The 8,830-nt window shown below is 40.1% G+C and overlaps 1 protein-coding gene across 1 annotated transcript in view; it reads left to right on the forward strand.

Moving 5' to 3' along the window:
- Positions 1 to 8,830, forward strand: part of DNAH8 (dynein axonemal heavy chain 8) — a 353,446-nt gene that overhangs the window by 134,343 nt on the left and 210,273 nt on the right. The gene's annotated exons all lie outside the window — the stretch shown is intronic.

Raw genomic sequence — 8,830 nt, forward strand, 5'->3', positions numbered from 1 at the left:
TTAGAAAATAACTTTATGTTGATTTCCTTCAAAGCCACAGCATGAAAATTTCATGAAAATAGACATGAAATTTTCTGAAGAGAAATGAATGTTTTAGTCATTTAGAGTAGGTGGTTTGTATTTCCTTTCTAAAATAGTCATTCTCTAAACTTAATCCATTAGCCAATTGTGTTAGAATTGCAGACGTCTGGTCCTCATTTCTGATTTGCTGAATTAAAACCTTTAGGATTTGGTCCTAGGAAGTCTGCATTTTACACACTCTCCAGGTGATTGTGATGCACACTCAGTCTGAGATCCAATGCATTAAACCTCAGGATAGCAGGAGAAATAGTCATCACCATTCACCAGCTGGACCAATGAACCATTTTCATTTTGATATTTTAAATTTTATGAATAATTTACGAAATGGTGAGAATGGCGAGACACTTTGAAGCTTTTTTATTTATTTATTTTTTGAGACAGGATCTCATTCTGTTGCTAATACTGGAGTGCAGTGGTGGAATCACTTGACCTCCAGAGTTCAAGTGATCCTCCTGCCTCAGCCTCCCAGGTAGCTGGGATTACAGGGGCGTGCCACTGGGCCCAGCTAATTTTTAAAAAATTTGTATAGAGACAGGGGTCTCCTTATGTTGCCCAGGCCGGTCTTAAACTTTGGGACTCCCACCTCGGCCTCCCAGTGTGTTGGGATTTCAGGTGTGACCCCCTGCACCTGGCTGAGAAACACTTTTTTGTTGTTGTTGTGATGGAGTTTCACTCTTGTTGCCCAGGCTGGAGTACAATGGCACGATCTTGGCTCACTGTAACCTCTACCTCCTGGGTTCAAGCGACTCACCTGTTTCACTCTCCCAAGTAGCTGGGATTACAGACATGCACTGCCACACCAGTCTAATTTTGTATTTTTAGTAGAGGCAGGGTTTTTCATGTTGGTCAGCCTGGTCTGAAACTCCTGACCTTAGGTGATCCGCCTGCCTTGGCCTCCCAAAATGTTGGGATTACAGGCATGAGCCACCTAGCCTGGCTGAGAAGCACGGAGGTTAGAAGATTAAATTAGAAGATTTAAATTAAATTAGAAGATTTAATACGAATTTAAGCAGAGTAAACTCAAACTTTTATTTTGTAATATCCAGATTTGAAGATATATGTATGCAAAATGGGGACCAGCATTGAATGAAACTAATTTCTCATCAGCTGTCATGTGTGAACCTGGAGCATACCCATATTGTAAATAAGGATTTCATGTTTTAAATCATCTCCAATGGATCTCTAGCTTATCATTACTTCTGATTTTTCTGGTACTTGCATTGTCAAGACTGAAAACTGTTGAAAACTCGGTTATTTTTTTAAGAGAAGACTATCATCTTTTTTGCTCTATAAATATGGAAGACATTACTTTTAGATTTGAATGATCAATTCCAAGAAATTTTACATTTCTAAATCATCTATTTCCTTAAATAGACATCTGACTTCAACATTTGTCCACTTATGAAATGTGTCAAATAAAACTTATGTAAATATCCTAAATAATGAAGGAACACTGTCACTTATCTTTTTCAGAAAATGGAGTAGTCTAGGTTCTTGTTGCAAAATATTGCATGATAAGGGCCTTACTTCTACTGAAGTCTATGGAAATATATTGTTTACTTATAAATTACTGGATTTTATAAAATTCATCTAGGTTATCATCTGAAGACATAGTATGAGATTTTGCGTATTGATCAATTTCACCAACTTGTAATCCCAGCTACTTGGGAGAGTGAGACAGGTGAATCGCTTGAACCCAGGAGGTAGAGGTAACAGTGAGCCAAGAAATTGATCATCAAAAGGGAGTGCTGCTTCTCTTTTCTGTTTAATACTTGGAAAACATATTCCTTTGTCAAGATTTTTCTCTTTACCTTTTTAGGTAGAAAATGAAAAATTCTGAATTCTTTTATATATATATTTTATTGCACTTTAGGTTTTGGGGTACATGTGAAGAACATAAAGAGTTGTTGCATAGGTACATACATGGCAATGTGGTTTGCTGCCTCCATCCCCATCACCTATACCTGGCATTTCTCCCCATATTATCCCTCTCCAACTCCCTACCCCCTGCTGTCCCTCCCCTAGTCCCCCCCAACAGACCTCAGTGGGTGATACTCCCCTCCCTGTGTCCATGTGTTCTCATTGTTCAACACCCACTTATGAGTGAGAACATGCAGTGTTTGATTTTCTGTTCTTGGGTCAGTTTGCTGAGAATGATGGTTTCCAGATTCATCCATGTCTCTACAAAGGACATGAACTCATCGTTTTTTATGGCTGCATAGTATTCCATGGTGTATATGTGCCACATTTTCCCTGTCCACTCTGTCATCAATGGGCATTTGGGTTGATTCCAGGTCTTTGCTATTGTACACAGGGCTGCAATGAACATACTTATGCATGTGTCTTTATAATAGAATGATTTATAATCCTTCGGATAGATATCCAGTAATGGGATTGCTGGGTCAAATGGAATTTCTATTTATAGATCCTTGAGGAATCGCTACACTGTCTTCTACAATGGTTGAACTAATTTACACTCCCACCAACAGTGTAAAAGTGTTCCTATTTCTCCACATCCTCTCCAACATCTGTTGTCTCTAGATTTTTTAATGCTCGCCATTCTAACTGGCATGAGATTATATCTCAGTGTGGTTTTGATTTGCATTTCTCTAATGACCAGTGATGATGAGCATTTTTTCATATATTTGTTGGCCTCCTATATGTCTTATTTTGAAAAGTATCTGTTCATATCCTTCACCCACTTTTTGAATGGGCTTGTTTGTTTTTTTCTTGTAAATCTGTTTTAGTTCTTTGTAGATTCTGGATATTAGCCCTTTGTCAGATGGGTAGATTGCAAAATTTTTTTTCCCATTCTGTTGTTTGCCGGTTCACTCTAGTGATTGTTTCTTTTGCTGTGCAGAAGCTCTGGAGTTTGATTAGATCCCATTTGTCTATTTTGGCTTTTGTTGCCAATGCTTTTGGTGTTTTAGTCATGAAGTCCTTGCCTATGCCTATGTCCTGAATGGTTTTGCCTAGGTTTTCTTGTAGGATTTTTATGGCGTTAGGTCTTGTGTTTAAGTCTTTAATCCATCTGGAGTTAATTTTAGTGTAAGGAGTCAGGAAGGGGCCCAGTTTCTGCTTTCTGCACATGGCTAGCCAGTTTTCCCAACACCATTTATTAAACAGGGAATCCTTTCCCCATTGCTTGTTTTTGTCAGGTTTGTCAAAGATCAGATGGTTAAAGATGTATGGCACTGCCTCCAAGGCCTCTGTTCTGTTCCATTGGTCTATATCTCTGTTTTGGTACCAGTACCATGCTGTTTTGATTACTGTAGCCTTGAAGTATAGTTTGAAATCAGGTTGCATGATGCCTCCAGCTTTGTTCTTTTTGCTTAGAATTGACTTGGCTATGCAGGTTCTCTTTTGGTTCCATATGAAGTTTAAGGTGGTTTTTTCCAGTTCTGTGAAGAGGGTCATAGGTAGTTTGATTGGGATAGCATTGAATCGGTAAATTACGTTGGGCAGTATGGCCATTTTCACAATATTGATCCTTCCTAACCGTGAGCATGGAATGTTTTTCCATCTGTTTGTGTCCTCTCTTATTTCCTTCAGCAGTGGTTTGTAGTTTTCCTTGGAGAGGTTCTTTACATCCTTTGTTAGTTCTTTTGTTTCATATTTTAGTCTCTTTGTAGCAATTGTTAATGGCAGTTAGTTCTTGATCTGGCTCTCCTTAATTCTATTATTGGTATATAGGAATGTTTGTGATTTCTGCACATTGATTTTGCATCCTGAGACTTTGCTGAAGTTGCTTATCAGTTTCAGGAGGTTTTGGGCTGAGATGATGGGGTCTTCAAGCTACACAATCATATCATCTGCAAATAGAGACAATTTGACTTCCTCCTTTCCTAATTGAATACCCTTTATTTCTTATTTCTTTTTCTTGCCTGATTGCTCTGGCTAGAACTTCCAATAGTATATTGAATATGAGCGGTGAGAGAGGGCATCCTTGTCTAGTGCCAGATTTCAAAGGGAATGCTTTCAGTTTTTGCCCATTCAGTTTGATATTGGCTGTGGATTTGTTGTAAATAGCTTTTATTATTTTGAGATACGTTCCGTCGATATCTAGTTTATTGGGAGTTTTTGGCATAAAGGGCTGTTGAATTTTGTCAAAGGTCGTCTCTGCATCAATTGAGATAATCATGTGGTTTTTGTCTTTGGTTCTGTTTATATGGTGAATTACGTTTATAGAGCGTATGTTGAACCAGCCTTGCATCCCTGGGATGGAGCCTACTTGATTGTGGTGGATAAGCTTTCTTATGTGCTGTTGCAATTGGTTTGCCAGTATTTTATTGAAGATTTTTGCATTTGTGTTCATCATGGATATTGTCCCGAAGATTTCTTTTCTTATTGAGTCTCTGCTGGGTTTTGGTATCAGGATGATGTTGGTCTCATAAAATTATTTGGGAAGGATTTCCTCTTTATGGATTGTTTGGAATAGTTTCAGAAGGAGTGGTACCAGCTCCTCTTTGCATGTCTGGTAGAATTCGGCTGTGAACCTATCTGGACCTGGGCTTTTTTTGGTTAGTGGGCTCTTAATTCCTGCCTCAACTTCTGCCCTTGTTATTGGTCTATTCAGGGTTTCGACTTCTTCCTGGTTTAGGCTTGGGAGGGTGCAAGTGTCCAGGAATTTATCCATTTCTTCCAGGTTTACTGGTTTATGTGCATAGAATTGTTTGTAGTAATATCTGATGGTAGTTTGTATTTCTGTGGAATCTGTGGCGATATCCCCTTTATCGTTTTTTATTGCATCTATTTGGTTATTCTCTCTTTTCTTTTTTATTAATCTGGCTAGTTGCCTATTTTGTTGATCTTTTCAAAAAACCAGCTCCTAGATTTATTGATTTTTTGAAGGGTTTTTTTTTTGTGTCCCTGTCTCCTTCAGTTCTGCTCTGATCTTAGTTATTTCTTGTCTACTGCTAGCTTTTGAGTTTTTTTTGATCTTGCTCCTCCAGCTCTTTCAATTTTGATGATAGGATGTCGATTTTTGATCTTTTCTTGCTTCTCATGTGGGCCTTTATTGCTATAAATTTTCCTCTAGACACTGCTCTAAATATGTCCTAGAGATTCTGGTACGTTGTGTCTTTGTTCTCATTGGTTTTGAAGAACATCTTTATTTCTGCCTTCATTTCATTGTTTATCCAGTCAACATTCAAGAGCCAGTTGTTCAGTTTCCATGAAGTTGTGTGGTTCTGAGTTAGTTTCTTAATCCTGAGTTCTAATTTTATTGCACTGTGGTCTGAGAGACTGTTTGTTATGATTTCTGTTCTTTTGCATTTGCTGAGGAGTGATTTACTTCCAATTATATGGTCAATTTTAGAGTAGATGTGATGTGGTGCTGAGAAGAATGTACATTCTGTGGATTTGGGGTGGAGAGTTCTGTAAATGTCTATTAGGTTTGCTTGGTCCAGATCTGAGTTCAACTCCTGGATATCCTTGTTAATTTCTGCATCGTTGATCTGTCTAATATTGACAATAGGGTGTTAAAGTCTCCCACTATTATTGTGTGGGAGTCTAAGTCTCTTTGTAGGTCATTAAGAGCTTGCTTTATGTATCTGGGTGCTCCTGTAATGGGTGTGTATATATTTAGGATCGTAGCTCTTCTTGTTGCGTTGATCCTTTTACCATTATGTAATGCCTTTCTTTGTCTCTTTTGATCTTTGTTGGTTTAAAGTCTATTTTATCAGAGACTAGGATTGCAACTCCTGCTTTTTTTTTGCTCTCCATTTGCTTGGTAAATCTTCCTCCATCCCTTTACTTTGAGGCTATGTGTAGCCTTGCATGTGAGATGGGTTTCCTGGATACAGCACACTGATGGATTTTGACTTTTTATCCAATTTGCCAGTCTGTGTCTTTCGATTGGGGCATTTAGCCCATTTACATTTAGGGTTAATATTGTTATGTGTGAATTTGATCCTGCCATTTTGATGCTAGCTGGTTGTTTTGCCCATTAGTTGATGTAGTTTCTTCATTGTGTCAATAGTCTACCATTTGGTATGTTTTGGAGTGGCTGGTACTGATTGTTCCTTTCTATGTCTAGTTCTTCTTTCAGGAGCTCTTGTAAGGCAGGCCTGGTAGTGATGAAATCTCTGAGCAATTGCTTGTTTGTAAAGGATTTTATTTCTCCTTTGCTTATGAAGCTTAGTTTGGCTGGATATGAAATTCTAGGTTCAAAGTTCTTTTCTTTAAGGATGTTGAATATTGGCCCCCACTCTCTTCTGACTTGTAGAGTTTCTGCAGAGAGATCCCCTGTTAGTCTGATGGGCATCCCTTTGTGGGTAACCCGACCTTTCTTTCTGGCTGTCCTTAGCATTTTTTTCTTCATTTCAACCTTGGTGAATCTGACGATTATGTGCCTTGTGGTTGCTCTTCTTGAGGAATATCTTTGTGGCATTCTCTGTATTTCCTGGACTTGAATATTGGTCTGCCTTGCTAGGTTGGGTAAGTTCTCCTGGATAATATCCTGAAGAGTGTTTTCCAGCTTAGATTCATTCTCTCCATCATATTCAGGTACACCTAGATTAGGTACACCTAGATTAGGTACACCTAGATCAGGTACACGTAGATTAGGTTTTTTCCATATTTCTTGGAGGCTTTGTTCTTTTCTTTTTACTCTTTTTTCTCTAATCTTACCTTCTCATTTTATTTCATTGAGTTGATCTTCAATCTCTGATATCCTTTATTCTGCTTGGTCGATTCAGCTATTGAAACTTGTGTATGCTTCGCCAAGTTCTCGTGCTGTGTTTTTCAGCTCAATCAATTCATTTATGTTCTTCTCTAAGCTGTTTATTCTCGTTAGCATTTCATCAAACCTTTTTTCAAGGTTCTTAGTTTCTTTGCATTAGGTTAGAACATGTTCTTTTAGCTCAGAGAAGTTATTACCCACTTTCTGAAGCCTGTTTCTCTCAACTCATCGGACTCATTCTCCATCCAGCCTTGTTCCCTTCCTGGTGAGGAGTTGTGATCCCTTGGAGGAGGAGAGGCATTCTGGTTTTGGGTGTTTTCATTCTTTTGGCACTGATTTCTTCCCATCATTTGGATTTATCTACCTGTGGTCTTTGTAGTTGGTGACTTTCAGATGGGGTCTCTGTGTGGATGTCCTTTTTGTTGATGATGAAGTTATTTCTTTCTGTTTTTTGGTTTTCCTTCTACAAGTCAGGCCCCTCTGCTGTAGGCCTCCTGGAGGTCCACTCCAAACCCTGCTTGCCTGGGGATCACCTGCGGTGGCTGCAGAACAGTAAGGGTTGCTGCCAGTTTCTTTTTCTCTAATCTTTGTCTCAGAAGGATACTTGCCAGATGTCAGCCTGAGCTCTCCTTTAGGAGGTGTCTCTTTGGATATATGTGGGTTGGGGAGCTGCTTGAGGAGACAGTCTGTCCCTTATAGGTTCTCAAGTACTGAGCTATGAGCTCCGTTGTCCATTCAGAGCTGCTGGGCAGGTACGTTTAAGTATGCTACAGTGGAACTCATAACCACCTTTTTTTCCTTGATGCTCTGTCTTGGGAAGGTGGGGCTTTATTTATAAGTTCCTGTTGTGCTGCTGCCTTTTTTCAGAGATGCCCTGCCCAGAGAGGAGGTAACCTAGTCACAGTCTGCCAGCGGAAGCATTGCTGAGCTGCCATGGGCTCTGCCCAGCTACTGTGTGAGCTTCCTTGTGGTTTTGTTTATAGAGGTGTAGTTAGAATTGCCTCGGTAATGACAGTCTGCCTTGGTAATGGTGGACTGCCTTGGTAATGGCAGACACCCTTCCCCCCACAGAGCTGGACTGTCCAGGTCCAGCTGTGCTTGCTGTAAAACTCTCAATCCAGAGCATTTCAGATTGCTGGTCTTTGTGGGGGTGGGATCCTCCAAGCCAGATCACCTGGCTGCCCGTTTCAGCCCCCTTTTTTTCAGTTGAATGGGTGACTCTGTCTCCCAGGCATTCCAGGTGCCAGTTGAAATATCTGTGCTGGAAACTCATGGCACTTCTCTGTCCAGGAATCTCCTGGTCTGTTGGCAGTAAAAATTTGTTTGGAAATGCAGTGATCACTCACCTTCTGTGTTCTCACTGGCAACTGCACTCCAGAGCTGTTCCTATTCAGCCATCTTTGCCTAATCAAAAATTCTAAATTCTTAACTGTTTTAAGTAGAAGCCAAACAAGCAAAAATCAAAAGACTACAAAAATGGCGTCTCTGGCATTCATTTTGTATACTTTAAAAAAATATTTTGCAATACTTTATGTAACCCAATAGGAAACCTGGAGGATGATGCAACAGTCATTTTTTTCAATGTTGCATTACCCTTTAGGCAATGTCATCATTCTCTTTTCTTATTTTTAAGTCATTTTTAGCATAGTTGAGAATAACAGTAAGTAGTAATGAAATAATTCTAATGATGAAAGATGAATCAAGAATTGGAAAAAGAGGAAAGGATCCAAGATGGCCGTTTAGGAACAGCTCAGGATTGCAGCTCCCAGTGAAAGCGCAGAGGGTGAGTGGATGCCGCGGTTTTATTGCCCACAGACTAGGAAATTCCCGGGCAGAGGAGCTCCACGGTCGCCAGCGTGGCTGTTTCGGCCAGCGCCGCTGCTTTGCCCCGCGCGGCTGCTTTGTCGGCGCCCCGGAGCCGCGGTTCTCCATACAAAATACACTGGTCCGGGGGCCCTTTTGGTTGGCGATTGGAGCCACGGGAAGTCGCCCATAGGCCAGTTCAAAAAGGGGACTGAACAGAGAAGCAGGACAGTAGATTCCAGGGCAAAAAAAAAAAAAAAAAAA

Source organism: Sapajus apella, unplaced genomic scaffold (assembly GCF_009761245.1).
Source record: "Sapajus apella isolate SASKATOON/1434 unplaced genomic scaffold, GSC_monkey_1.0 scaffold83, whole genome shotgun sequence".
Lineage (NCBI taxonomy): Eukaryota > Metazoa > Chordata > Mammalia > Primates > Cebidae > Sapajus > Sapajus apella.